The sequence below is a fragment of the Phoenix dactylifera genome, chromosome 10, assembly GCF_051530095.1.
Source record: "Phoenix dactylifera cultivar Ajwa chromosome 10, Ajwa_hap1_PhDact_Kaust_v1.1, whole genome shotgun sequence".
Taxonomy (NCBI): Eukaryota; Viridiplantae; Streptophyta; class Magnoliopsida; order Arecales; family Arecaceae; genus Phoenix; species Phoenix dactylifera.
The window spans coordinates 22,207,085-22,214,792 of record NC_143199.1 but is presented as its reverse complement, the minus strand read 5'-3'; positions in this window follow the sequence as shown (position 1 = coordinate 22,214,792).

The following is a 7,708-nucleotide window of genomic DNA, read 5'->3' as shown; positions in this document are numbered from 1 at the left end:
AGATATCCTTCTCTTCTTCTTTTTACAAATTTATTCAACTTTCAGATTTCAAAGATGATCGTGAACGATAAATCTAAAATTTCTTTTTAATAATACCAAAAAAAATTTATGTAGTATTTCAAACATTCAATCAAATTATCCAAGCATGGAGCATCACAAAATATTGAGAACCCATAATTCAAAACATCATGCTACATGCAAAATATATTATGTGTTAAGTCATGCATTAAAATATTAAGAACAAGCATGTCAAGGATCAAAATCAATTCTTTTCAAATAAACTCTCCCTATTTAAATATAATTTTGCACTGATTTCATCCTTAAGGTGTGTTTTCAAGTGATTAAAACTTGACTTGATTCTTTTTATATACTTTCATTTACTTTATCTTTTATTTTCTCATTTTTTTTTGAATTTCTTTCCTTAACCAATTATTGAACTTTTTGATTTTGTTTTTCATTTTTACTTTCTTATGCTCTATACTCTATTTGCTCCCTATCCGGTGGAGTTGGAAGGGGCACGAGGTACTACCACTAGCCTTCCTCTTGTGCCGTTCCTAATATACCCTACACCGAATAGTTGGGTCAAATAGTGCCGGGTACTACTACTAGCTTTCCCATTGGCACCATCCCTATGATAAGCAATATAGAAAGGTTAAAATGTTCACTTCAAACTCCTCCTGTTTAAGTGTAATTAATTACGGATTTTATCCCTTCCAAAAAAATGCTCACACAAGTCTCACAAATATGCCGAATATATTATGCTTGTTTTGCTTTTTCTTAAGATTGGAGTATTTGCCTTTACTTAAATTTTACTTTTCTTGAATAATATTTATTTTATTTTCTTTATCTCTCCTTTTTTTGTTATTCTCAAGTAATTTACATGAAAGAGCAGAATAAAGAAATAATCTTATGTATCATATAGATGTATATCATGCAAACAATATTTTCATTATGCTCAAGGATTCATAGCTTCTCACAAGTTATTTTAAATCAAAATTTTAAGCATAAATTTGTGTATTTCATGGTTATGACATAAGCAAAGATATATTTTAGTTTGGGCAAACCATGAAACAATTTCTAAAAGCATAAATCAATCAATACATATATAGACATAATATTAAGAAATTAATAATTAAAGACTTTAATTATGTCACAATAAGATTTAAGTTATTGACTTTGCTCAGCTAATTTATGAGAGAGGTATCTAAAATTACCGATTCATTCTGCATTCTTCAAGTCAAATACCTACTAGATTTCTTATGTGTAAACTTTTGGCTGAAGAAGGTCCCTTTTCTTGTTTGCATGTGAATATTTATTGTATCTTACGTGGAGGTGTCCTTCAAGTTGAAATCTCTCATTTTCTTGCTTAAGAATCCTGCATTATTAACAAAATCTTTTTCTCTCTTGAAGGAAAGTCATTAGTTTCTTCAAGATACAAAACATTCATACAACATATTTCTTAACTAGATGACTCGATATAAGATATGACAATAATTAAATATTAAGTCACTTTACTCAAGAGATTGCCTAAATATAAGCAAGCACATGTCACTTGAACTAAAGAGATAGTTTCATTAACCAAGATGGTTCAAGGACAAGCATGTGAGATAGTAGGAAGATTCATCAAGGTCAAATCAATTTCTTATTTTCAGAATCAATTTAGCTTAGATTTTATTTGCTTAAGATAATTATCAATAAGACATACTAGCTAAGTTTTAATCAAATTATCTTAAACAGTTGTTTCTATCAAAATTTAGATTATGATTCATTATTTATCAATAAAATATGATTCATTAGAGTTAGATTGAAGTCTTGCACAAGGGCACATAATGAGCATACAATCTGGTCTACTAGCTGTATGATAAAATAATTATTCTATCATTCTTCAATACAGCTTTAAAACAATAGATCTACCTTGCTCATCCTTTTCAAATTCTACAAGATGAGGTCATAGACATACCTTCTTCATGCCAATCTTCTATAAGAGTTTTTTTGTGGACTAACTTTGGTCAATGAAGATTTTCTTTCTTGTTTGTCTTAATTTGAAGTTCGAGAGAAAATGTTAATTCATTCATCATACATATTTCAAACTCACCTTGCATGAGCTTAGTAAAATCTTCATATAAATCTTCATCAGTAGAACCAAAAATGATGTCATCAATGTATACTTTGAGCAAATAAGATATCACAAGTTCTTCTTTTTGATGCATAGTTTTATCACTATTACTTTCTATCAAAAAGTTACTCAAGTTTGTATATCATGCTTTTGGTACTTGTTCCAAATCACATATTGCTTTATCATATTTGTAATGAGTATTTTCAAATAAGGTGGTTATTTTACATAGATCTTCTTTAATGAAATAACTACATAGGAGTGCATTCTACTCATTCATTTGATAAAATATAAAGCTCATAAAGCAAGCAAATGATAATGGTGATCTTTACTTCTAATCATGCAAGAATTTCATCAAGATCTATTTCATCTTTTTCTTGATTGAATCTTTTAGTAGTTAGCAATTTTTCTTCATTAAGTGCATTTCTCAAAACTCAATTTGGTTCTAATTATTAACAAGTTTTCAGATTTTATTGGCAAGATTTCAAATTTTATCTCTTTCAAAAATGATTTAGTTTAACTTGACCAATTATAATCTTGTTCATTCTTCTTAAAGTATTTTAGTTTCAGATTGTTATATGTAAGCAAAAAGATTAACCATATACATATATAATTTGATTTTAGTATCTTGATGAAAGATCATTAGTCTCATAGAGAATAAAATGAATTGATATTTCTACAACTAGAATCTTTTCATTGAATATTCTATATGCATTGCTTGATGAATGATATCCAAAGATCGGAATATCTTTATCAGATTTGGCATTATTTTCATAAGAACATATCAAGCATAACATGTACGACTGAAAAATATGAAAGATCTGTAATAGTTCTTTTTTTATTTTTCAGAAGATCAAAAGAAGCTTTCATCAAAAATAGATCTAATAGAAACCATATGTATGACAAGCAGTGATGATAGGTTTTAACAAAGATCATTTAAGTAGATGACTATCATACAACATTGTTTTTTTCATTTCTTCAAGGATTCTATTAACCCTATTTTACTTATAGTGTTCTTGGTACAGAAATAATTGTATTCAATATTATTTTCTGTTCAAAACTTAACAAGAAATTGATTTTCAAAATTGTGCCATGATACTTCTTTATTTTCACAGTTTGCAAACCTTTTTCATTTGAAACCTTTTGTGAGTTTGTGCCAATGCAGAAAATATTTTAATTTAAGTGCCAAGAACAAAACCAACGTTAGCTTTGACAAATCATCCACAATTACAAAATCAAGAAACTTATCTCCTAGGTTCACAATTCTAGAGATCCAAATAAGTTCTTGTGAAGAATTTCAAGTACTATGAGGTGGAAACCATATTTTCAGATTTAGAAATGATTCTAGTTTGTTTTCCTAGATGACATGCATAGAAAATTTTGACCTTGCAGAAATTAATCTAAGTAAACCAATGACAAGGTCTTTTGAGATTAAGTCCATACTAGTATGAGTTGATTTTATATGCCAAAACTAGTTTCTTTCATAATGCATATATCTAAAAATATACCAAGTATATATTCTTATGCCTAAGATCAATAAAAGATAATGCCATGGTTATAAAAACTTTCAATCAAGCATATAGAGAATTCATAAAGTTATTCTTAATAAATTAATTAATCATTTAGCAACTTATCCAACAGTAAGTAAAGCATACTATAAAATAAAGTGATTTGATTATATTTTAAAAAATATTGCCTATATCACAAAATTGATTAATACCTGCAATTCATGTTTTAATTAGATACTAAGACAAAAAGAATGATGAGATGCAAGGATTACTAATTTCATTATTCTTTTCATTTCAGTTACTTTTCTTAAGTATATTTTAAGTTTCATTCTTTAATATATGTCTAGAGCACCCAATGTCCAAATTAACATCTTTTGTTGGAAACTTGAGTGCTAGACACACCTGCCAAAAAATAATTAGATTTTCAACTTAGGAACGCAAGCTCTTTTGAATTTTTGCAGATTAGCTATAATTGTTTCTTTTGGAATCCATATTTGTTTAATAGTAATAGCTTTACCATTTAATTTATGTGTGTTGGAACTATAGGTAAAGTTATTATGCCCATTCTTTTCATATTTGAACTAAGTTATCTTATTTGATGGTTTGCTTGGTGAATTGATAATCTTTTTCTCTAGGAAATTATAGTTAGGCAAGGGAGTCAAGCCAAATTTTGATTTATCAAAAACAGCATGTTGGTTTTCAAACATCATTTTTAATCTTTCTGAACTTATAGTGAATTTGTTAATAAGAGATTTCAGTTGGTCAAGTTCTTCACTTAAGTTTTGGTTTTCTTTAATTAAGCTATGATTTTTCTGAATCAATTCTTCTGAAATTAACCTTAAGCTTTCATTTTCAGAATTTAGTTTGTCTTGTATTTCAGCAATAGAATTTCTTTCTTTTGAAATTTCTAGATTTAGCTTTTTAAGATTTTTATTTTTCATAGCTAATTTTCTACATTCACTATACAAATCATGAAAAGCATTTAATAGTTCATCATAAGAATATTCTTCATGAAATTCATTTGGTGTAAGATTAGATTCAAATTCTACTTTATCTTCTTGTGCCATAAAACACAAGTTAGTTACCTCTTGTAGTTCATTGTTGCTCCTAACTTTCAATTTCTTGCTTGATTCTTTCTTAGTTAAGGCTTTCTTGCTTTTAATTTCTTTCTTTCTTTCTTCTTGCTTCCTCTTCTTCTTTGTCTTTAGGAAGCTTTTGAATTTCTTAGGGATTGATGATAGGTCTTTGTCTTCATCCCCAATATTTTCTTTTTTTGAACTTTCTTCCTGATTTAGAGTGTTTCCTACATGCTCAATGTTAGTCTTGCAATTATCCTTAAGTAATCTAACATGGGGTTCCTCGGAAATATCATAAGTTGCTTCAAGAGAATCTCATATTTGTTTGGCAGATGAACATATACAAATTTGGTTGAAAATATTTTCATTAAATGCAAAGTAGAGAAGGTTCATAGCCTTAGCATTTAGTTCAGCCAAATTTTTGTTGAATATACTTTCAATCAATTTTGTGGGTGTGTGTAGGCCATTTGTTATGACATTCCATAACTCATAGTTTTGTAATTGAGTAAAGATTTTTATTCTAGCTTTCCATTGAATATAGTTAGATCCATCAAACAGTGGAGGTCTGTTTGTGGAAAGTTCCTCTGCAAATAATATGTTATGTGGGATTGTCATAATCTTTGGCTCTAGTCGGTTAAGACTGCAAATAATATGAGAGCACCTGCTCTGATACCACTGGTTGCCCAAGGTGACAACCCAAGAGGAGGGGGGGTGAATTGGATTTTCTAAAAAATTATGTTTCCTAATTTACTTTGAATTGAATGCAGCGGAATGATAAGATGTTATTTACTTAAGCTCTAGGCAATTACAAGTAAAGTAGTGAAAAATTAAGCTAGAGCAATTATAATCTATGTAAATGGTAAGGATGGAGTGGAAGCTAAGCAAGTTCTAAATAATCACTTATAAATCAATAGGAAACAAAGCTAGAAATATTACACAATCAAGTATGAATGTAAGGCATGAAACACAAGAGATAAGACATCACAAACATAAAGATGTATAGTGGTTCGGTGCACCCCAGCACCTATATCCACCTCCCAAGATCTCTTGAAAATTTCACTATAATCCCTCAGATTACAGCCGGTTGTTTTACAAGCTCACAACCGAACTTATTGTTTTCACGAGATCACAACGAACTCGGTCGGTTTTCACAGGCTCACCGACTAGAACCAACTGATTGTTTTTTCGGGTTCACAATCAAACCCAGTTGGTTTTTCCCGGTTCACCAACCACAACCTTACACCGTTGGTTTTTTCTTTGGCTCACCAACAAACCTTAACCCCTTGATTCAATCCCTTGATTGAATCAAGTTACAAGATATTAGAACAAGAATTTAAAGCAAATACAAGCTTCTTAAACAAGCAGATATAGCAAATATAAATAAGTAAAGTAAAGAGAAGAATTCCTCAAACAAATTTTGTAGATGAAGGAACTCAGCTTCTTCTTTACTTGACCCTCTTTTGATTTCACACGAGGTAGAGGATCACTGAGGCAACACACAGTTGGAGAGGAAGCTTTAGGATTCACTTGGATGCTCTTCTTCTCTCTCTTTCATTTTGAATGGCCCTTTTGTGCTTTGGGGAGGTTTCTCTTGAAATCTCTTTGAAATCTTTTTTCTATGTGTTCTCTCCCACTTTCTTAACTTTTTCCCTAGCTCTTTCCTTGATTTTATAGCTTTGGATGGCGTGGAAACAAAGATCTAGCCGTTAGAGACAAAAATAGAGCCATTGGGGTTGAGAAAAAACTAGCCGTTATGCCTCCCAGCGTGCTCGAGTCGACTCGGCTGAAGTAGGAGTCGACTCGTGAATAGGAGTCTGCCGGCACTGTAGCTGGGAGTCGACTCGGCTGTAGATGGAGTCGACTCGAGCACTGTAGCGCTGAAAATTAACTCTCTATTTTTTTATCTCTTCTCAGTTGGAGTCGACTCGTAGAGTCCCGAAGTCGACTCGAGCACTGTTCCTTGAAACTCCAAAGTGCCAGAGTCGACTCTGAACTTTCAGGAGTTGACTCAAGGACTATTTTTTTGAATCTTTTTTTGAATTTGCTCCTCTAACTTGAATCCTTTGAACTTGAAACTTGGGCTAATGAAGTATAGCTTTCTTTCAACTTTTTCAGAGCTTTTGAGGTCTTCTTCTATTCTTTCAAATTATTATGTTCTTTGCAAAATAAATATCTTTCTTCTTGCAACACAAATATTAGTAATTATACTTCAAGGTTTTGTGATTATCAAAATCAATCTTCGGGTAACGACTTGTGGCAGATTTAACCACGAGGCTAAATGTCTATGAGTAATTGACACCGGGGCATTGATGAAATTCTTTGGCAATCAGGCGAGCTTTGAATCGACTGATGGAGCCATCGGAGCTGCGTTTCACACAAAACACCCATTTGCTACAGATGAGAATGCAAAATGTCATATTTTTCTTTCTTAATGTTTAGTCTTGTATACTTATTTTGTGCCTAAATGTACTCATTATTCTTATATTTTGATTTAGGATGCAAATGGAAGCGTTAAGTACAAAACGAAGCTACTTGAGTGATTTTGGATAGTTTCGATATTGCTTCGTAATCTGGGCATAACTTTCTCATCCGAGCTCTGATTGAGATGATTCAAGATGCTGTAAAATGCCAAGAAAACTCTCTACAACTTTCATGTTTTGAGTTTTGAGAGATACTAGTTTTATCAAGGTCAAAATTGGTCTCAAAATTGCTGCACGTCCTTAGCCTGCATTACGTGGATTTGATTCGGTCAATTTTCAGAAGTTTCCAGACTTGATGCACGAAAATCCCAGCTGGAAACACCACTCTCCAATAAACTTAGTGCACCGCAAGAAGAAAAGCTTGTGCAGATCCTTAAGGAGCATCAAACGGCTATTGGTTGGACAATTGCAGATATTAAAGGAATTAGCCCGACTACGTGCATGCATCGTATCTTACTTGAAGAGGGAGCAAAACCTTCCCATCAACCGCAAAGAAGATTGAACCCACCCATAATGGATGTAGTGAAGAAG